The 23,268-nt window shown below is 36.5% G+C and overlaps 2 long non-coding RNA genes across 2 annotated transcripts in view; both read right to left on the bottom strand.

The window, feature by feature from the left end:
* Window positions 1-863, bottom strand: part of LOC129689063 (uncharacterized) — a 6,987-nt gene extending 6,124 nt beyond the window's left edge. The window contains exon 1 of the long non-coding RNA XR_008722030.1: window positions 794-863. This is a non-coding gene — a long non-coding RNA (uncharacterized LOC129689063). The remainder of the gene's footprint in view (window positions 1-793) is intronic.
* A 400-nt stretch (window positions 864-1,263) lies between these two features.
* The window catches only part of LOC129689062 (uncharacterized), a 44,037-nt gene continuing 22,032 nt past the window's right edge, over window positions 1,264-23,268 (bottom strand). Inside the window, exons 2-3 of the long non-coding RNA XR_008722029.1 lie at window positions 4,759-4,910; window positions 1,264-1,755 (exon numbers count right to left, since the gene is read on the bottom strand). This is a non-coding gene — a long non-coding RNA (uncharacterized LOC129689062). The remainder of the gene's footprint in view (window positions 1,756-4,758; window positions 4,911-23,268) is intronic.

Raw genomic sequence — 23,268 nt, 5'->3', positions numbered from 1 at the left:
GGGGGGGGGGCAAATCATTTGAATGAACAAGGGTAAAGTGTATACATTCCAAAAGAACATTATACCAACAATATACCTTAAAGGGAATTGCTAGAACAGAAAGGGTTAAATTGGGGTGGGCAATGGTAAGGCAAGGTAACAGAGGAACTATGGGGAGGGATAAATAACTTTAAAAATCCTTCAAGAAAAATCACATGAAATTCTACCTATTACCATGGAAGCTCATTGTCATATGTATATATACATATATAAAAGGAATTAAATGTAGGTATCATTTAGTGGAATGACACCAACCTTACTAGACAACACAGGCTAACCAATGAAAAGTCTAGTGACAGCAATGACTTTCCTGTTTTGTAGTTGTTGGCCAGTGAGGCTCCACAGACCTTCTGAAGTTGCAGGCTATTGGTTACCATCCAAAACTTGACAATAAGATCAGATTGATGAAGACACTGTGCATTTGAGCCATAGAACACAGTATAACCAAACTAAGACTCATCTGAAAGCTTCATCACTACTAACTAGCTTCCACAGTGCCAGAAGATACGATACATATTACAGGAAAAGTGATGAAGCTCACAAAAATATAAACTAGAAAGGCAAAAAAAAAAAGAAAAAATAAGGCTTAAAAAGAAGAAAACTAATATAGGCAATTGTTAAACATACTACAGTTGAGCTATAGTCACAGCCCCACACAAACACTCCTTTCTGAAGTTCTGGGATTTGAACTTTATACTTTGCACATGCTAAACAACACCCCAGCCCTAGGAAGAATTTCAACATCAAATCATACCTGGGTTTCCAATCTGCCCTGAGATTTCAGATGACACCAGACCATGAGATAATATGAGCAAACATCATCCTAAAAATGTCACAGAAAGACAGAGAGGCAGATACAAAGTTAGATTACGTAAGCCTCTCTGCTTACAAATAGTAACAGCTAACACAATGTAAATACGACATCAAACATACCTGTTACAAGGGATATTCATCAGCAGCTTGAATTTTCAATTTTATTTGTTATTAATTGAATCAAATAAAGCCATGATAAATCCAACTCAACTCTGAAATAAAAATTAAAGACTGAGAAAACATTTTTCAGATAAAGCTTTGAGTAAATGGGTTTATGAATAAGACGAACAACCTCATGTATCAAACAGACAGCCAAAATCCTTTCAACTACTAAGTATTTGTTAGTATTAGGAACACTAAACTATTTTTACTAATTTATATTTCATTTATTTACAGCCTTACTGCTTCAGACACAGGGACTCTAAAAAAGGTCATGTTAAATTGCAAGTTAGTAATCATAAAAGTAGGGAGCCTGTGAGATGGCTCAGCCTGTAAAGTTGATTGTGGCCAGGCTGCTCAACCTGAGTTTGATCCCTGGGACTCATGTTGTGGGTGATTAATATTTACTGTTGATTTATCTTTTCATTAAACAGTGGTTATTCCTAAACCAGCTGTATACCCAAATCACCACACCGAGATTAGGATTTATTTAATTAACCTAGAGCACAATGCTGGGCAACATTTATTCCATCCTAAACCTCCAAGCCCACATAGTTTTTTACCATTCAGATTTTACACATTATACTTGCTTTTAGTCATATCTTAGGTTTGGTCCATCTCTCCTCATGGTTCCAAGAATTCTCTTCATGGCTCCAAGTCCTGTCCTCTTGATCTCTGTCCTCTTCTCCTCCTACTCGCTGGATCAGGATGTCCTACCTTATTTTCTCCATTGTACAGCATGGACTGGTTGTTTAATTGACAATTACAGAGAACAAATGCTGGCATGTTTACACAAACTTAGTCCACTGATAAGGGAGGTTCTCCTCTCCTTCTCTCTTACCCTAGTCTACCAGGATTAAGTAGGACTGGTTGCATTGTCTTTCCCTGTGGCCTGGCAAGGCTGCACCCCCCAGGGGGAGGTGATCAGAGAGCCTGCCACTGAGTTCATTGCAGAGAACATCCCTGCTCCTGTTAACATATACCCATACATAATTTAATATTTTACTTTCAGAATCATATGAATTCTTATATTTTAAATCTATTAATATACATTCAAGGATTAAATACCAATATAGTCATTAGTGTCTCTCACCTTTTATCCTTCCTCTGCATCTTAGATAAATACTGGGTATTTAGAATTACATGTTTACTGCTTTAATAATACACTCATAGGCCATAGACTATAGATACTTGCATATGAGTGTATTCACCCCATATATAAAACTTAAATATGACTTTAGCATAAACTTCTTAGTGCTTCATTAAAAAAGTCATGCTGAACCAAAGACTAAGAGAATCCTGTGTGTCCGGAAACACATACTGGCTTGACCAAAGAGGGAGTAAGCTAAGAAGCTGTGAGTTAAATGAAAGTAACTAATAACTAAATGGCCATATCTGAAGGATTGTTGATCCTTAAAATGGCTGAGAACAAGACTACTACAGAGATGGGTTTGCTAAGGAATACAGAAACTAAGTCACTGGCCTTGACGAAACACAAGGTCAACATTCTGTTTGCTGTGGTCAAACTCAAGTCTAGATCCTTATTTATAGTGAAGAGTATCAATTTAGTCATTGTAAGATGATTCACTGTGTCAAACGATACTCTTGTTTCTCAAGTACCCAGGGGCCTGTTAAGTCCTCTCTTGGCAAACATGTTCGAGAAAATCAACTTCAAGAAATCCTCATGGGCTGGAGTGCCTATTCAAGAGATCATTGGAACGCTTGGGTCTTTAGCTATGTTTAGAAAACTTCCTCACACATACCAGAGTCAGACATGGAAGAGAGCCATTCAACACAGGTCTATCAACAAAGCTAAGAATCTGCATGCTCCCTTCAAGTGGAAATTACTCTCACTAATATGAAGCGACAAGCCACCCTTGATCAGCTCCTCTTTTGATCTTTCATTGCCTCAGTAACAAAGGCAAGAAGTAATTTCCTATATAGTTTTTTTTATTTCTAAAACAGCCAACATGTTATCTTTATTCAATACAATGTTAAAGAAAGCACTTGACTACATTTTATAATCTCATTTATAAATGTAATACTGCTATGTCATTGCATTTATGATTTTCAAAATAGGAGTTAAAATTAAGTAACAAAAACCTCAAAGCAGATGTTTGGAAGAGTGACCAATTATTTATGCATGCATTACAATAGAAATATCGTTACATAATATATTTTTTGCATATCTTTCTATGAATGCATACATTCATATTTACTATATATGCAAGTATCTGTCAAATTTCACTTTAAACAAAAACAATTCAAAATAGAGTATATATGAATATATAATTACCACAGAAAATACAATATATACATGGATAATAGCAAGAATGTGTGTTTGGATACTAAAATCTGCACACCTAAAGAAGATAAACAAGAAAGAGGACCCAGGGTAAGATGATTAATTCTCACTTAAAAAGACAAATGGGATGGACATTGGAAGTAGGAGAAAACAAGTAACAGGACAGGAGCCAATCTCAGAGGGTCTCTGAAAGATTCTACCTAGCAGTCTATCAAAGCAAATGCTGAGACTCATAACTAAACCTTCGGCAGAGTGAAGGGAATCATATGAAAGAAGGGGGGTTAGTATGACCTGGAGAGAGGGAGCTTCACAAAGACCAAATATATATGGGCACAGAAGTCTTTTATGAGACTGTATCTCCAACCAAGGACCATGTATGGATATAACCTAGAACCCCTGCTCGGATGTAGCCCATGGTAGCTCAGTATCAAAGTGGTTACCCTAGTAAGGGGAACAGGGATTATTTCTGACATGGCTGGCTCTGGGACCTCCTTCTCCAAGGGAGGAGCAGCCTGGCTAGGCCACAAAGGTGGACATTGCAGTCAGTCCTGAAGAAATCTGATAAGTTAGGGTCAGATGGAAGAGAAGGAGACCTCCCAAATCAGTGGACTTGGAAAGGGGCAGGGAGGAGATGAGGAAGGGAGGGTGGGATTGGGAGGGAATGAGGGAGCGAGCTACAGCTGGGATACAAAGTTAATAAACTGTAACTAATATTTAAAAATAAAATTAAAAAATAAAAATTAAAAAGAATGTATGTTTGGAATATATATTATATTTAAGTATGCACTTGTAAGAAGAAGTTTATTAGTAAATTATTTGGAGACTATGCAATTTATATGCATGTCATGTGTAGAAATAAAAGATTAGAGGATATATGTATATGTGTGTATGTATATATGTGGGTTAGTAAGCCCCAAGTCTTATTTTACCAAACAAGCTAATAAGAAACAAAGAAAGTATATGACTAGATCAAGGTCATAGGAAAAACAAAACAAAACAACAACAACAAAAAACAAAACCCAAATGTCATGATTTCAGCCCAGTGCTTTTTTTTTTCTAATTTTATATTCTCATTTTTAAACAGAGAATAAATTGTAGTTGCTACCTTTTTACCATAGTTTTTGGCTGACTGGTCTGCAGAGATTTGCTTTCTATAAGATTTAGATTCTTATCATAAGGCTCTGTTTTGGAAGTACCAATTGCCATTTTAATGCAACTTACTGATCATCCAGACAGCCAGCCTCTCATAAATCATGTAAAGTACCTGAAAATATGATTTATGAGCTAAGTTATGGGAAATGGGGTCCTTTAATATTCTTAACCCTTCAGGATGTTGTTGCTTATCACGGTCTCTTCTCTGGTCCAATGAAGGTAGGTCTGAATGCTTCATCCCAATGCCCCTACTTCTCTACCCCTCCATCTCTGAGCCGCTGTCCACTCACCTTCATCCATGGATAATGAGCATCTCCTTTAAGTGGGTCACCTGACTGTGCACGCTTGAGTGTAATGCCAGTCTGCTTTCGGCTATTACAGAACATGTTCCTGAGGCACTGCCTCACACAGTAATTAAAGAACAGCTCTTAATAGCCTCTTCCTGTGGAATTAAAAGAGCAGGAATATTAGAGTTTGTTGCAGAAGGCAGTCCGTGAAAGATCTTAGAAAACCCAACATGAAACTAATTTAACCTATATGCCTTGTTGAAAAGAAATATGGAGAAAATGCCTGTAATGTGCAGTAAATGAGGCCCATAACTCACTGAGCCTCCAATGAGTTATGTGCTAAATTCATATTTCACTACATGGTCATACATTTTTTTAAAAAATCTTTCTGTCTATTAACCCTTTTCTTTGTGTGAGAACTTATATAAGAATAACATGGCTGTTGCACATTAATGGATTTACATATGCAAATAGAAATTGTGTACCAATGGGTTATTTTTTTACCCCCTCCCTTATAGCTCAATATATTATCGCTTCACCAAACCAACAAATTAAAAATAATTTCCAATTTCTTCCACAAATACCTAGTGGCTAAATGTTATTAATGCATTTGCCTGAAAGGCACAAATTCAAACATTGCTCAGTTAGGGAAGAAGAATAGATAGTGCTGATTGCTTGCAATCACTTTCAGTAATCTATAGTTTCTTCACAGAAATGAAAGTTTATCTCACCATGGAACAACAGTTATAATTTTGCTTCTACCATTCATCAACTCTGGTATTTCCGAGTCTCAAATCATCACATTCTGAAGCTACCGAGTTAGCAAGCTGTTGACAATTTTCTTTTTAGCATATTCCTTTAAAAATGTTTGTCTGCACATTATGGGTTTATCTCCTGTGTGAGAGACCCTAATAAATCACATTTGCTTTCAGCTATCCTGGTTATTAGGCTTTTATAATCATGAAATAAACCCAATAGAAGACTACTATTTTCAGAAGATTGGAAATCACTGGGTATTTTCCTCTTTGTATGATTACATGCTTCCCTCATTTTTCAGGAGAGATGTGTTACATTTAGAGTCTGTCAGCATATTGCTTGTACAAACAATAATGCTTCCAACCAATTGTTGGTCTGAAGGGGTGGGAGTGGGAAGCCATGCATGAAACAGAAAGTTCCAGAATCACAAGGACTTTAGTTAGAGTTTTTGCTATCCTGGAATTAAAAGAATGGAGTTTCTTTTACAATGTAAGCTTCTTAGATTGCCTTCCTTTAGCCTTTCTCTCTTCATATACAATAATTGCTCATAATCCTTTGTAGAACAATGCTTTGAAATCCTTTCAGATTTAAGTGAGTACATGAAATTCATCAAACACAATGAAGGCCCTAAAGGAGATTTATGTGAGTTATTTTTCAACACAATTACTGCAATTAGATACCCATGCACCTTTGTGTCTTTAATATTGTAATTTTAATGGAGCAATGATTTGAAGAAATTCCCTCTAAAATGGAGGGTTTGGATGGCATTCTCAGCTGAAATAATTGTCCAAGTAAAGAAGAAGGCAGTGAGGACAGGTGTCAAGGTCAATACAATTGCTAAGTTCTGAATCTTACTTAATATTTTCAGCCATTCCATTTATAACTTAAAATGTCCAACTGCTACTTAATGGAAAAACTCAGTTTTGGCTTTTCTGGTGCGTATGTAATGTTTGGTTTTTTTCCAATGCTGTCCCCAAGTGAACTTGAATTAGTCAAAGGAACAGAATCAAATCTACTTTCTTGTTGACTCTTCACCATATCAGAAGATGCAGATGTGAATGGCAAAGGAAACATTTGGCACAATCCTCACAAACGTGTGCATTCCAAAACACAGCTCATAAAATTTATTTACAGTCCTCAGAGAGGGGACAGGCACAAAAGGGAATGGATAGAAGTAGAAATTGTAATGCTGGTTTGTTTGCATATCTAATAGTCCTGAAATTAGTAGATAGCTATTTTCCAGGATCTTTTTCCCTATCAGCTTCAAACTGTCTGTATATCTTGTGTCATAATTGCTATGCATGGGCCTTATTCCGAATGGCAATCACTGCCATGAGAGAGTCTTATTCCGAAGGATGTTCATTGCCAGATTTTATATCTACCTACCTAGATGAATACTGTTTCAAAGTGATGCAAGTATAAAACCATAAACAGTTTTTCAGAACTCTGTTCACTGATCTTGGGCTAGGATAAATCAACAAAGGTAGAGAGGTGCTGATTAAAAGGCACACTTCAATGGAAAATTATTTCAAAGCCAAAATTAATAGAAACCACTCAACTAAAAAGATCTAGGACCTGGGGGAAATTATAATTCATGCAATAATATGAGAAAATGACAATGCAATCTCTCATTCTTTAATAATATCAATAATAATACACATTTTCATTTATACTTAGCCTTCATCTATACTTTCCATATCCTTGATCATTCTCATTTTTTTTTCTGAAAAATGGACCAGTTGAAGTGTAATCTATTTTCCATGATGTGTCTGTGATCCTCAGAGAGTATGGCAACTACTGCAGATGTAATTGTTCAAGTATTTTATGAAAATAATTGGCAACTTCAGAAAGTGTTCCCCTACCTCAGGCTTGACTAGTCTTTCCCTCCTTTCAGTGCTCTATTCTACTGGCAATCTGCCTCTGTCTCTCCAGAGTTACTCTACCTCAGTGCTGAGCTTGTCTCTTGCCTGATGAAGAAATTATATCCTCCTGTGGAAACAAGCAGGTAAACTTCTCATTTAAAAACATTTCCTAAATCCAGTCAAAAACAAAAAACAAACAAACAAACAAACAAACAAAAAAACCAGGCAGTTCTTTTCACTTTCCCCTTCCCTTATCCTGGAAGCTTGTCTCTCAGTATTTTTCATCCAAATAAACTGAGCTCTCTAAATCTTTTCCAGAAGACACCAACTGAAACAATTAATCAAATGTTGTTTATGAGCTGCTAAGAGCAGATTAAATGTTGTGATGACAACACAATTTGCAAATTATCTATAAGCATCAACAGACATACAAAAATGAGTTAAGCCATTCAATAACTTTGGCCAAAAGGAGACAATGTAGTTCCTGATTTTATTTCCATAGCTCAGACCTGTTGAGAGTGATTTAGCAAAACATTATTTATAGTCTCATTGCTGTAGATGAATTCCTTTGTAATTATTTTTGCCAATGCCAGCTTCATCTCTGCTACTACCCTATCAAATTTCTTGTCATAATCTAGAAACATAGCCTTTCTTCTTGCCCCTATATGTCCACCTCACATGCAGATGGCTTTGTTACTTTCAAGACTGGATATCTTGACCAGATATCTGCCCCTTAAAAAAAATTACATCTGAAATTGTCTTTCTTTGTTGAGTCTTTGTGTGGTTTAGGTATCAGGGTGACTGTGGCTTCATAGAATGAATTTGAAAAGTTACTTCTGTTTCTATTTTGTGGAATAGTTTGAGGGGTATTGGTGCTAGATCTTTCTTATTTATTTATTAAATTTATTTATTATTTATTACAATTTATTCACTTTGTATCCCAGCCTCCTCCCTAGTCTCCTCCCAAGTCCCAACCTCTCTTCCTCTTCTCACCATCTGCCCCTCCCGTAGTCCACTGATAGGCCGGTCTTCCTCCCCTTCTATCTGACTCTAGCCTATCAGGTCTCATCAGGACTGGCTGCATTGTCCTTCTCTGTGGCCTTAAGTCTGGTAGAATTCAGAGCGAAAACCATCTGGCACTTGGCTTTTTTTTTTTTTTTTTTTTTTTTTTTTTTGGTTGGGAGACTTTTAATGTCTCCTTCTATTTCCTTGGGATTATAGGGATGTTTAAATTGTTTATCTGCTCTTGATTTAACTTTGTTAGGTGAAATCTATCAAGAAAATCATCTGTTTCCTTTAGGTTTTCCAATTTTGTGGAATACAGGCTTTTGAAGTAACACAATGATTCTTTTGATTTCCTCATTGTCTGTTTAGTCCCCCTTTTCATTTCTGATTTTCTTAATTTGGGTAATGTCTCTATGTCTTTTAGTTAGTTTGGCTAGTGTTTGTATTGTTGATTTTCTCAAAGAACCAACTCTTGGTTTCATTGATTTTTTTGGTATTGCTCTCTTTGTTTCTAATTTATTGATTTCAGCCCTGAATTTGATTATTTCCTCCATCTATTCTTGGGTGGTGTTTGTTTCTTCTCCATCTTCTTCTCTGCCTCCTTCTTTTTTCCTGAATCTTTCAAGAGATTGTTAAGTTGCTAATATGGGAGGTCCCCAATTTCTTTATGAAGGCACTTAGTGTTATGAACTTTTCACTTAGCACTGCTTTCACGTTGTCCCATAAGTTTGGGTAATTTTTACCCTCATTTTTATTGAATTCTAGAAAGTCTTTAATTGTTTCTTTATTTTCATCCCTCATGCAGTCATCATTGAGCTAGGAGTTGTTTAGTCTCCATGAGTGTGTAAGTTTATGAACACTGATGTAAAAATACTCAATAAGATACTTGCTAATCGAATTCAAGAACACATCAAATACATCATCCATCCTGATCAAGTAGGCTTCATCCCAGAGATGCAGGAATGGTTCAACATACTAAAAATTCATTAACATAATCCACAATAAAAACAAACTGGAAAAAAACATCATATATCATTTCATTAGATTCAGAAAAATCCTTTGACAAAATCCAACACCCCTTCATGATAAACGTCTTGAAAGATCATGGATACAAGGCCCATAGCTAAGCACAATAGAGGCTTATACAGCAAGCCCATAGCCAATATCAAACTAAAGGGAGAGAAGCTCAAAGCAATCCCACTAACATCAGGGACAAGACAAGGTTGCCCACTCTCTTCGTATCTCTTCATTACAACACTAGACCTTCTAGCTAGAGCAATGAAACAACTAAAAGAGATCCATGGAATAGAAATAGTAAAGTAAGACATTGAAGTATCACTATTCACAGATGATATGGTAGTACACATAAGCTACCACAAAAAGTCCACCAGAGAACACCTGCAGCTGATAAACGCCTTCAGCAAAGTGGCTGGATATAAAATTAATTTTAAAAAATCAGTAGCCCTTGGAGGTTCTAGCAGGGGAGCGCAGCTACTCTTATACCCTTGACAGAAGACTGATCCTCCTCTATTCGGGGAAGGTCGTCCTCTTCAACGGAGTACACAGCTTCAGGAGGGACGCACATGGAGCGGTGAGGGAGGAAGGGAAGACAGTGCAGTCAGTCCTAATGAGACCTGAAAAGCTAGAATCAGAAGGAAGGGGATGAGGACCTCCCCTCAGTGGGGTTGGGGAAGGGCATGGGAGCAGATGAGGGAGGGAGGATGGGATTGGGAGAGGATGAGGGAGGGGGTTACAGCTGGGTAAAAAGTGAATAAACTGTAATTTATAAATAAAAAAAATTTAAAAAAATCAATAGCCATCCTGGATACAAATAACAAACAGACTGAGAAAGAAATTAAGGAAATTACGTCCTTCACAATAGCCACAAATAATATAAACTATCTAGGGTTAACTCTAACTAAGAAAGTCAAAGACTTGTATGACAAGAACTTCAAGTTTCTGAAGAAAGAAATTGAAGCACATGCCACAAGATGGAGAGATCACCCATGCTTATGAATTAGCAGGATTGACACAGTAAAAATTACAATCTTACCAAAGGCAATCAACATATTCAATGAACGCTCCATACGTCCACAATTTTTCACAGACCTTGAAATAACAATTCTAAACTCCATAGGGAAAAACAAAAAACCCAGACTAGTGAAAACAATCCTATACAATAAAAAGTCTTCTGGAGGTATTTCCATACCTGACCTCAAACTGTAATACAGAGCAATAGTAATAAAACTGCATTGTACTGACCTAGAAATAGGTTGGTTGATCAATGGAATCGAATCAAAGATCCAGAAATAAATCCACACACCTATGCACACCTGATTTTTGACAAAGGAGACAAAACCATACAATGGAAAAAAGAAGATAGCATCTTTAAATGGTGCTGTTCTAACTGGATGTCTACATGTAGAAAAATGCAGATAGATCCATATTTATCACCCTGCATAAAAATCAAGACCAAGTGGATCAAAGACCTCAACATAAAACCAGATACACTAAATCTGAATGAGGAAAAGGGATAAGAGACTGGAACTCATTGATACAGGAGACCAATTTCTAAACAGATCACCAACAGCTTAGGCTGTAAGATCTACAATTAATAAATGGGACCTCTTGAAACTGAAAAGTTTCTGTAAAGCAAATGACAGTATCAGTAGAACAAAATGGCAGTCTACAGATTGGGAAAAGACTTTCACAAATCCTACATCTGACAAAAGGCTATAAATCCAGAATATATAAATAACATAAGAAATTTAACACCAACAAACTAAATAATCCAATAGAAAGTAAACAGGGAATTCTCAACAGAGAAATCTCGACTGGTGGAGAAGCATTTAAAGAAATGCTCGACATTTTTAGTCATCAGGGAAATGCAAAACAAAGCAACTCTAAGATTCCATCTTATACCTGTCAGAATGGCCAAGATAAAAAACTCAAGTGACAACACATGCAGATGGGGATACGGAGAAAGGAGAACACTCCTCCATTGCTGGTCAAAGTACAAACTTGTACAACCACTTTGGAAATCAATGTGGCAATTTCTCAGAAAACTGGGAACAGCCATACCTGATGAAAGGGGTCAGATGAAAGGGGAGGAGGACCTTCCCTATCAGTAAATTTGGAAAGGGTCAGGGAGGAGATGAGGGAGGGAGGGTGGAGTTGGGAGGGAATGAAGGAGAGGGCTAAGGCTAGGATACAAAGTAAATAACCTGTGATTAATATAAACAAATAAAAATTATTAAAAAAATGAAAAAGTGGTCCCCCCCCCAAAAAAAAACCAAGTTATTCCATTCCTGAGCATACACCCAAAAGATCATGTACCATAAAACAATGACTTTTACTCAAACAAGTTAATAGCAGCTCGATTTGCAAGAGCTAGAAACTGGAAACAACCTAGATGTCCCTCAACTGAAGAATAGATAAAAAAAAAAAAAAAGGTGGTACATTTACACAATGGAATAGTACTCAGCCAATACAAACAAGGAAATCATAAAACTTCCAAACATCTTATCCAGGGTCCTTCTTCATGCTTAACTTCTTTAGGTGAACAGATTTTAGTATTATTATCCTATATTATATATCTAATATTCCGTATAAGTGAGTATATAGCATGTGTCTTTCTGTTTCTGGGATACCTCACTCAGGATGATATTTTCTAGTTCCCACCATTTGCCTGCAAAACTCATGATTTCCTTGTTTTTTATTGCTGAATAGTATTTCATTGAGTAAATGTACCACAATTTCTGTATTCATTCCTCCATTGAGGGACATCTGGGTTTTTTCCATATTATGGCTATTACAAATAAAGCTGCTACAAACACGGTTGAGCAAATGTCTTTGTTGCATATTTGAACACATTTTGAATATATGCTTAGGAGTGGTATAGCTGGATCTATTCCTAATTATCTGAGAAAGCGCCAGATTGATTTCTTAAGTGGTTGTACAAGTTTACCTTCCTATCAGCAATGGAGGAGGGTTCCCAATTCTCCACAACCTCTCTAGCATGTGTTGTCATTTGAGTTTTTGATCTTAGCCATTCTGATGGGTGTAAGGTGAAATCTTAGGATCGTTTTGATTTGCATTTCCCTGATGGCTAAGGATGTTGAGCATTTCTTTAAGTGTTTCTCTGCCACTAAATATTCCTCTATTAAGCTGATAAAACAGGATCAGATGAATGGGGAGGAGGTCCCCCCTATCAGTGGACTTGGCAAGGGGCATGGTGGAGAGGAGGGAGGGAGGGAGGGACTGGGAGGGAATGAGGGATCGGGACATGGCTGGGGTACATAGTTAATAAAATGTAACTGATAAGAAAAAAATAAAATACGAAAAAAAAAAAGAATTCTCTGTTTAGCTCTGTACTCATTTTTTAATTGGATTACTTGATTTGTTGCTGTTTAACTTCTTGAGTTCTTTATATATTCTGGATCTAACCCATCTGTCAAGATGCTCAACCCTCATTCAGAAATGTGAACAGGATAGACATTAGAAGATGGAGAAAACAAGAAACAGGCCTCTGAAAGACTACCCAGCAGGGTATTGAAGCAGATGCTGAGACTCATAACCAAACTTTGAGCAGAATGCAGGGAATCTTATGAATGATGGGGGAGATAGAAAGACCTGAGGGGACAGGAGCTCCACAAGGAGGGCAACAGAACCAAAAAATCTGGGCCCAGGGGTCTTTTCTGAGACTGATACTCCAACCAAGGACCATGCATGAAGATAACCTAGAACCCCTGCACATATATAGTCCATGACAGCTCAGTCTTCAAGTTAGTTCACTAGTAAGGGGAACAGGGGCTGTCTGTGACATGAACTCAGTGGCTGGCTCTTTGATCACCTCCCCATGGGGGTGGGTGGAGCAGCCTTACCAGGCCACAGATGAAGACAATGCAAACAGTCATGATGAGACCTGATAGGCTAGGGTCAGATGGAAGGGGATGAGGACCTCTCCTCTCAGTGAACTCAAGAATGGACATGGGAAAAGAAGAGGCAGGGAGGGCAGTATTGGGAGGAAATGAGGGAGGGGGCTAAAGCCTGGTTACAAAGTAAATTAATTATAATAAATAAATAAAAATAAAAAAACTTGCACATAAATGGATGGAACTAAAAGGATAATCCTGAGTGAGGTAACACAGACCCAGAAAGACACACATGGTCTATACACATTTTCAAACACATTTTAGTTATATTTTACAGGATAGACATAGTGTAATGCACAGGCCCCAGTGTGATAAACGCAATGTGCATCTTAGGATTCATGTTGCCCCATTAGTTAGGGGAGTGGGGATTATCTCTGACATAGACCCTGTTGCCTGTTTTTTGATCACTTCCCCCTGATGGGACCTCCCTACAAGACCACAGGGGAGGAAAATGAACTCAGTCCACATGGGAATAGATGAGCTGAAAAATAGGGGAAAGGGGATGAGGGAGAGAGGTGAGACTGGAAGGAGAGGAAGGATGGGCTATGACCGAGATGTAAATTGGATTAATGAAAAGAAAAATAAAATATCCATTACATCCAATTCCTAAAATAACCCCAAACATCTCCTTGAACTTACTGAAAACTTATATGTGTGTAGTGCCCAGTCACATACATAAAGATCAGAATACAGGACCAAGAAAACAGGTAGAAATCATGGTACATTATTTCTTGTGTTTATTATATCTATGTGATGTTCATGAATATTTTAAGTGACTTCTGAGGATTCAATATAATATATCCCTTTCCCCAGCTTTGTACTTTGACTGTTCCGATGTCACCTTGTAGTAGAATTTGGAGATGTGGTGGAAAATTTGGGATGTCGGGCATACCTGGAGAGACTATGTCTTCATATACTTGCAATGAAGGATATACTTGGTGTACCCCCCTTACTCTCCTCATCCTCTTTCTCCTTTCCCCCTCTGTATTGTCTTTTCTTTCGCTTATCATGCCCATTCCATTCTTTCTCTTTTTTCCCTCTCTAACATGAGTTCAATAGGTCTAGTCTACCGGGCTTCCACATTCATGACTGACTGACAGCTCTGAAATCCCGAGGCCAAATGAATTCTTCCTCTCCTCCACATTTGGTTCTGTCAGGTATTTTGTCATAGCAACAATGAAAAACAAGTGATATTTTCTTCCATCAATATTAGACAATCCAGATGTCCATCAACGGAGGAATGGATACAGAAATTGTGGTATTTTTACACAATGGAATACTACTCAGTAATCAAAAACGAGGAAATCATATAATTTGCAGGCAAATGGTGGGATCTAGAATAGATCATTCTGAGTGAAGTATCCCAGAAGGAGAAAGACACACATGGTATATACTCACTTACATAGACCTATAAGATAGGATAAACATAATGAAATCTATACACCTAAACAAGATAAACAAGAAAGAGGACCTGGGTAAGATGATCAATCCTCACTTAGAAAGACAGATGGGAAAATGGACCGTCAATACTTAGAATGCCCTTGTATTGTTTGTTCAGAGAACTCCCTTTAGCTTTGTATGTGAAACACCCTTAATGGTCTTATGTGTTTGAACATTTGATTCCCACCTGAGGATGTTGTTTTGGAAGTTTCTGAAACCTTTAGGCGGTGGAGCCTTTCAGGAGAAATTGAATCACCACGGGCAAGGCCTGAGGTTTTATAGCCGGACCCTATTTCCTGTCCAGCCGGACCCTATTCCTGTCCAGCCCCTGCTTTTTGGCTGCTGTGGAAGGTGACCAGGTCCCTCATACTCATGTAATCATGTCATCCCTGTCATGATGGGTGGCATCATTTATTGAACTATGAGCCAAAATAAAACACCTCTCATTCATGTTTTCTCCTATGAAATCATTAATCACAACTGACATATCTTTAATTTTAAATATATTTGTGTTGTAATTCAATATAAAACATTTCTGATTTGCTTCTAAATGAGTTTGTTATCCATGGGTTACTTAGAAGTCTGCAAGTAAGTTCCAAACATTTGGAAATCTTTGCTCTCTTAATTTTATTGGTTTTGAATTTAATTCTATTGTTACTTAATACTGAACATGATACATTTACAACCTTCTGAAACATGATGAGCTTAGTATGGGGCTCATTATTTAGAATATCTTCATGAAATTATGTTAACTTGAAAATAACTTTGTGTTCTGTTTGTTTGTTTTTTACAGTGTTTTGCAATTTGGTTGACAGTGTTGGCCATAGCTTTTATATTCTTTCTAATAAATTAGTTCTACTTCATCAGCAGCAGCAATTATTACAGATTTGTTAACGTTTTCATTTACTTCTTCCAATATTTGCTTCATGAATTTTAAATTGTTGCTATCACAAGTATATACCTTTATGACTTTGCTACAGTAAAATTTCTCTTTATCACTATTATTTTTTATTGTTAAGTTAGTGTCATCTAGAATTATTATATGATCAAAGTATTTATTTTGATTACTGACTATATTTTATATTTATATAGTTTTGCTGTTTTTAATCTATTAATTTCTTTATAGTTTATGTATGCTACTTCTACATAGTCTCTAAGTTGGAATTATTATCACCACTGTTAATATTTGATATTAATTAAAATGTTTAATTTGTATAATCATTGAAATGATTAGATTCAAACTGATATTCTTGTTATTTTTCTGTCTGTCTCTTCTGATTTCTATTTCTATTTTCATCATGAGTTTGTGTTTTGGGGGTAAGTTGGGCGTATTTGACTCTACTTGATGCATGCTTTTGGCTGATTAGTTACATGTCTTTTATTTTCAGTTAATGCCTTAGCATTTACAATATGTATCCTCCATGTGATGGTCTATTTAGGTTCATATATCGCACCTTACAATCCACACTTAATACTTCACACCTTCTATTTCTCCCATCATCACTGACAAATTCTCATTTTACACTTTGCTGTTCCCACTTAACAGATGTCATCCGCAGTGCCTTTCATTTTCCATTGCTGTCATTCTTTATACCCTGGTACCAATTTTATTTCCTCATTCTATTTTACTGTTTTGATTTTCCATTAACTTTTAAGTAACTTAGAGCAAGAAAAACAAAACTTGCTTTTATATTTTCACATTTCCAAATTTCTCTTTAATTCTTACAGATTCAATTTTATGTGTGGTGTCTTCTTTGCCGTTGTCTTGGGGAACATGCAACAGCATGGCCTATGACATCAGTCAGCAGCTGCTGGTGCACAATCTTATCTGCCATTTATCAGAAAATGAATGTATGGTATCCTACTACTTACAGGGAGAGTTTTTCAGATTCAATTCTAAATTGAGTTGTGGTTTTCATGAGATTTTAAAACATGCCATTGGGAGAAGGCAGCAATTATTTGTATCCTGTTTCTCTTATACCCTTTGTTTTTGCTCTCTAGATTGCTTCAATATTGCTTTCTTTACCTTTAGATTTTAGTAGATAATGTATGTTTCTGTTCAGTGCTTCTATGTTGTTCTTTCTTGACAGTCTAAGCATTTTTGGTCTTTGAGGAAACAGCACATTTTGGAAACTACAAGGCACTGCTATTTATATTTTTAAGTCATCAGTGTCTTCTCCTGGAATTTCAAATAATACTGTCATCAGATCTGTATAACTCTTATAATGTACTCTGTATTTTCCACTTCTTCCCTAAACTAGATAATATCTATTTGTCTTTACATTTATTGACTCTACATTTTTCTCTATCCAATTTGTTACTAAGCTCATTCAGTTAACTTTCCATTTTTGGCTGTCATATTTACCACATTCGAGATATTCATTTAGCTTTAGTACAGTTTCAATTTTCTGATGAATGTATTCATGCATTTAGCTATCTCATATTAATTACTTGAACATGTTTTATGATAATGGTACATGTTTGTATTGCTTCATTCAAAGGATGTATCTACAAATTTCTCCATCAGGATACTTTGACTGTAATTTCTAATGTCTGATATACTTTTTGTAGCAGAGTTATATTTTCTTACTTCTTTGCACATCCAGTTATTTTTTTTGTTGAATATTGAAAAAGGAGAATGATACTGTAGAGATTGTAAACTCTATCATTTCCTTCTGAAGAACTTATATTTTTGTTTTGATAAGCGTATCAATTACGAATTGATCATCTTTTAAGTTGTTTTATCTAGCCTTGACTTTATGTGCTATTAGATAGCTCTATGAATGATCAAAGACGTTTCTTTTGAAACTCTAACATTGTACATTCAACATCCAAATTATCTTTTTTAAATAATTTTTATTTTTCTATATTACTCACCAGTTATTTACTTTGTATCCCAGCCGTAGCACCCTTCCTCATTCCTTCCAAATCCCACCTTCCTCCCTCATCTCCTCCCTGCCCCATTTCAAGTCCACTGATAGGGGAGGTCCTCCTCCCTTTCCATCTGAGGCTAGCTAATCAGGTCTCATCAGGGCTGGCTGCAATGTCCTCCCCTGAGGCCTGGCAAGGCTGCTTCTCCCTTGGGGGTGGGGAAGGGGTCAAAGAGCCAGCTACTGAGTTCATGTCAGAGACAGTCCCTGTTCCCCTTACTAGAGAACCCACTTGGATAATGAGCTGCCATGGGCTATATCTGAACAGGAGTTCTAGGTTATATCCATACATGGTCTTTGGTTGGAGAAGCAGTCTCATAGAGGACCCCTGTGCCCTGATATATTTGGTCCTTGTGGAGCTCCTGTCCTCTCCAGGTCCTACTAACTCCCCCTTCTTTCATATGAGTCCCTGCACTCTGCCGAAGGTTTGGTTATGTGTTTCAGCATCTATCTGCTTTGATACACTGCTAGGTAGAGTCTTTCAGAGACCCTCTGTAGTAGGCTCCTGTCCTGTTACTTGTTTTCTCCTACTTCCAATATCCATCCCATTTGTCTTTCTAAGTGAGGATTGATCATCTTACCTGGGGTCCTCTTTCTTGTTCTAAAGAGCAGCTTAACTCTGCTTAGCTTGGTTAAGTTTAGTGTGGAACAGGCTTGAGTTTACTGAAGGCATCTCATACTTTCAGAGTAGGAACCATTATGGTACCTTGACTGCCAATGTTATGGTGCCTCGACTTCCAAGGTTATGGCATCTTGCCTTCCAAGGAATCTCACTATCTCATATGTCAGTTAAATACCCCAAATAGTCACAAGATTGTTCTAAGTGAGACAGAATTCTAATTCTAGTATTTCTCAGTAATATTTAAATCTTTTCCTCTGCTATCACATCTATTAGCTCCTCTGTAGGAATCCCTGATAGTTTTGCAATGTTCTCATAAATGGGAGTCAATGAGGGACTTGATAGGAGTCTCTGTTTCACAAAATTCGTGGTAATACTGAAGTGGTCCTTTGCCCCCAGAATTCAGCTTTTCAGAGAACAGTCTTTTGGTGATTGTGTTAAAATGTATTTTGTTACAATAACACAATGAGTAATTGATTTTCAAAGGAATTGAATTTAAATAAGGCTGAGACTCTCAACGTTTCCGTCACAGGCCAATTCATAATCACTGTTATGGGGGAGGCTGTTTACCTCTTGATAGCTGGGGGACAAGAAAATAAAAATGGAGGGACTAAGTTGCCAACATTTAGTTCAAGGAAACACTACAAGATGACCAGAATACATCCAAAGAGGCCCAACATGTTTAATAAATTCCACCAGTGGTGTCACAGGCTAAAGACCAAAGCACAAAGATCTTTGAAAGACATTGTACATTCAAACTACAATAGTACCTTAGCTTCTTTAGCTGACGTGGAAACATAGCTTTACATTTCTAGATTCTAACACCTTGTACTACAGTTCAGGATATGTTCTGGCCGAAAAGCCCGAGAAACCAAGGTCCTACGTTTAGTAAATTTTCTTTTACCTTCAATAGTTATTTTGTGTTGCCTATTACCAAAGGTCCAAACAGTGATTTATAAGCACTGTCCAGATTTATAGTTGGTTTTCATTGGTTGTGATGTGATGATCAAACTTGGTATTTTATTGTACTTTTAGTAAGGTTTTTAAGAAAATAAATGTCACTTCATCACTCATACTTGTAAATTATACTCCTTTATAACCCAAACCAAGCTGGCCTTCAATATCAATGCAGTGCTTTTGCTTACCAAAGTATTATTTGGATTAGTTTGAATGTGTATGTGTAAAGAATGTTCCACCTAAGTAGCATGAATAGATCTTCCTGGTATTTTCATCTCATATTTTTAAAATTCCCACTAGAATAACTTTTGAAAAGTTGTAATTCTGGTAAAGACACACCCTATGATAGATACAAATTAAACATTGTCATGGTAATTATATTTGAGTCTCCAAATGCATGTTGAAATAGTACAGTTGTATAAAGAGGGTTCATCATTAAAACACTTCCTTTTGTCCTTTTATTTTTGAGACTGTAATTACTTTATTTCCCTTCCCTTTCTGCCCTCAAAACCCTCTTTGCTGACTTGCAAATTCATGGCATCTTTTCTCATTCATTGTTTTAATATATACAATTTTATTTGTATATATATATATATATATATACACAAATATATATACAATATATATATTGTATATTGATATCCATATATTTATTTATATATATTTATATATTTGTGTATATATATACAATATATACTGTATATTTATATACAATATATATACACTATATATAAATATATATACACAATAAATATAAATATATACAATATATATTGTATATATATGTTTGTATATATACATATATAAACATACATATATAAATATATATATATATATTGCTGACCAATTGATATTGGATAACCAGGTGATGTGCACTTCCTTGGGCAGAATACACTCTCAGTATTATTTTTCCCACTCTTAGTATTCTTTGGTTTTCTATACTTCTTTGTGTAAGGTTGAGACCTCCTGGAATTTCCCCATCTACTTTGACATATGTATTGTCATTGTTTTTGTTCAGCTCATGTTTACGAAGTCATGACAGTGATATTTTATGGATGTAAGTTCCAACATTACTAGGAGACACAGTCTTACAGCAAATTCTCTGATCCTCTGGCTGTTGCAATGTTTTTGTTCCCTCCTTTAAAATGTTACTGAAACCATAGATACCAGAGTATTTTATAGATCTATGCATTGGAATTGGGCTCCACAACTGTGCGTCTTGATTGGTGTTTTCTGTGATAGTGTCCATCTATTTCAAATAATCATTTTATTGATGTGCAGTGAAAAAGTCAAATGTTTACAATGTAGTTAGGGATTATTTTGGTTTTACAAACTAGTGGTTGTAGGTTTTCCTCAAAGATGCATGACTTCACTAGCCCAGAGTAGCTGTGTAATTTTTCAGTACTATTTTTCTTTATTGTTGGGTAGGTTTTTAATCCAACTGGAGAGCTCTGGCCAGGAATGCCTGGCATTGCTGCACCCTTGGGTCATTTTGCCATGCTGGTTGTTGACATAGTTCATAGGCATTATAGGGGGGTAGAACTTGCTTGACATCTTTCTTTGGATGCTTCCATGGTACCTTCTGGTACCATGAAAGCTAGTCCACAGGAACAGAACATTTAGGTAGGTTCCATCTTGGAGACCTCTTGGCCCTCTTTCAGAGGTACATGGTATCTTCAGCAAAAAGAACTTATCTTACATGTCTGGGACACAACCTAGGGCTATGGCAATAGGTTTTATGTTTTGGGAGTCTCTTGAAGAGCCCTGACCAACAACTAAAAAAAGAGTTTCTCATGTCTGGTATTGGAGGTTTTATTAGGTCGTATTTGGCTGTAGGATAAAGGATTATCAGCCCAGATGAGGAAAGTTGTGTGTGTGTGTGTGTTATGTTTTTTTTAAATAAATATTTAATAGAATGAGTGTTTATAAACTCTTTACACATCCTTCTTATTTTACCCTCCTTCTTCATTCTTCTGTATGTACTTAAATTTCTAACAAGCCCCTTTTCCCATTTTTTCAATCAGATCACTTGCACTGTGCTCTTTCCCTTACACTTTCTTCCCTCCTTCTGTATTCACCGCCCTTCCTCTCCCTATGGGTCCTCCCCTTTACCATTGCCTCATAAGATTACTTGTACTCTGCTATTCCCCTCTCTATTGCATACCAACCCTCCTTTTATGACAGTGGGGCCATATTATAGGCTGTGTATTTGCATCAGAAGATTTGAAGCTAGAAGTCTCCTATGCGAAAGAAGACAGAACTTCTTGGCTGCTTATAACTGCAATTTCTCCATCTATAAAATGCACATCAGCTCTTTTTGAATTATTAAATTCTATTCAGGCAAAATTTGTGTCATAATACAGCAAAACTTAAAATGTATTCTATTTGGGAAAGAAATGAAGGAAGAAACAAAATGCAGAAAACTTTGTTCAGGCTTTTGGTTATTAATTTTTTTTTAATTTATCAGTGTAGTTGCTGCCAAAAATTAATAATCCAAGGAAATAAAACTTAAATGACTCCTCTTGAACTATGAAGAAACGGGCTTAAGGAATCAGATGACAGGCTTGGAAAATGCTGAGGAATAGAAAGACAGTTAAAACCTCACAGTCATAGCTTGCAGATAAATTGCATTTAAGTAGTTGTAATTTGGGGATAGATATGGAGATGGAGGCCTTTAGTTCCCACACTTGGGAAGCAGAGGCAAGCAGATCTCTGAGTTCCAACCTTCTCTACATAGTGAATTCCAGGCCAACCTAGCCAGACTGCATAGTGACTCCCTATCTCCCCCCGCCAAAAAAAAAAAAAAAAAAAAAAAAAAAAAGTCCTAATTTTAATATTTCCCTATGGCTAATTATCTCTTTTTGACCCAGTAAAGTAATTAATAGGTACTGACAATTCATAGAATGTCATGGACTGTCATACAGAACACTGAAGAGAAATGAAGGCTTAAGCAATGTCATCATAGTACACATGTCCCCTGAGCTGTCTGAAATCCTACTTAGTGAGAATGAGACCGGTAAATTGCTCTTAACTAATAGAATATGTCAAAGGTGAAAAGTCACTTCAATAGTTACTTAGTTTAAGGTTTCTTAACTGACTCCCTTGGGAGCCTTGAAGAGGCAAGTTGTTGAGAATACACTAGACAAAAATTAGTTAATTTTCCAATAACAGAATATTTTTGGCAATCTTCTTTTAGTACAGGCTCTCATGAGAACCCAAGCATGAAGCAGGGAACAGAGGGCCTTCTTGAAACTGTTGAATAAGTCCCAGTCCTTTGACCCACAAAATAATGATATAATTAATATACTAATATATGCTGCTCTAGGCCAGTTAATGATAATCTATTATGTAGAATGTATAACTAATACAAAGGACAAATTAAAATATTTAAAATCACAGAGCTTTGTAATAGCAACAACAATTACCAAATCAGACCTATTTGAAATCAGAGGGTTTACCCTTCGGTAAACAATCTCATTGGTGAAATTTTGAAATCACAAAAAAATCCCACTGTAACACTGTAAAACTTATCTCTGACATCTGTAAAAGGATGGCAGAATTTTCATGTGTGAATGATCGTAGTTGATATGTGATTGAGCTTTCTGTGTGTCTCTGTTCTTAGGGATCTATGCCCATTAATTTATTTGATCATTTGACATTATTAGGAGGTAGACATTACAGATATTTTCTGATTTAGGACAAACTGCAAGCTGTAGAGGTTATAAACTTTAAAAGAGATCATGTAGCTACCAAGGGACAAAGTAGAAGAGCCTGGACCACTTCTATTTTAACACATGGATGTTTGAGTCAGAGAAATAGAAAAGTCGGCAAAAGAGTCTCACATCTGGCCTATAAAATGAAAGATATGGAAAATTTTGCAGGTTGCTATTGCAATGGACATTCTTTAATGTGATGTGTGAGTAGCTCCATAGGACAGATGGATACCACTTACTGATCACCATGATCACTACTCACTGGATAGCATGCCAAAGAGTATTAGTGATAATTAT

This window comes from Psammomys obesus, unplaced genomic scaffold (genome assembly GCF_907164565.1).
Source record: "Psammomys obesus unplaced genomic scaffold, mPsaObe1.curated_primary_1811, whole genome shotgun sequence".
Taxonomy (NCBI): Eukaryota; Metazoa; Chordata; class Mammalia; order Rodentia; family Muridae; genus Psammomys; species Psammomys obesus.
Note: the sequence above shows the minus strand (reverse complement) of the source record. Positions and strands in the feature narration are given on the sequence as shown.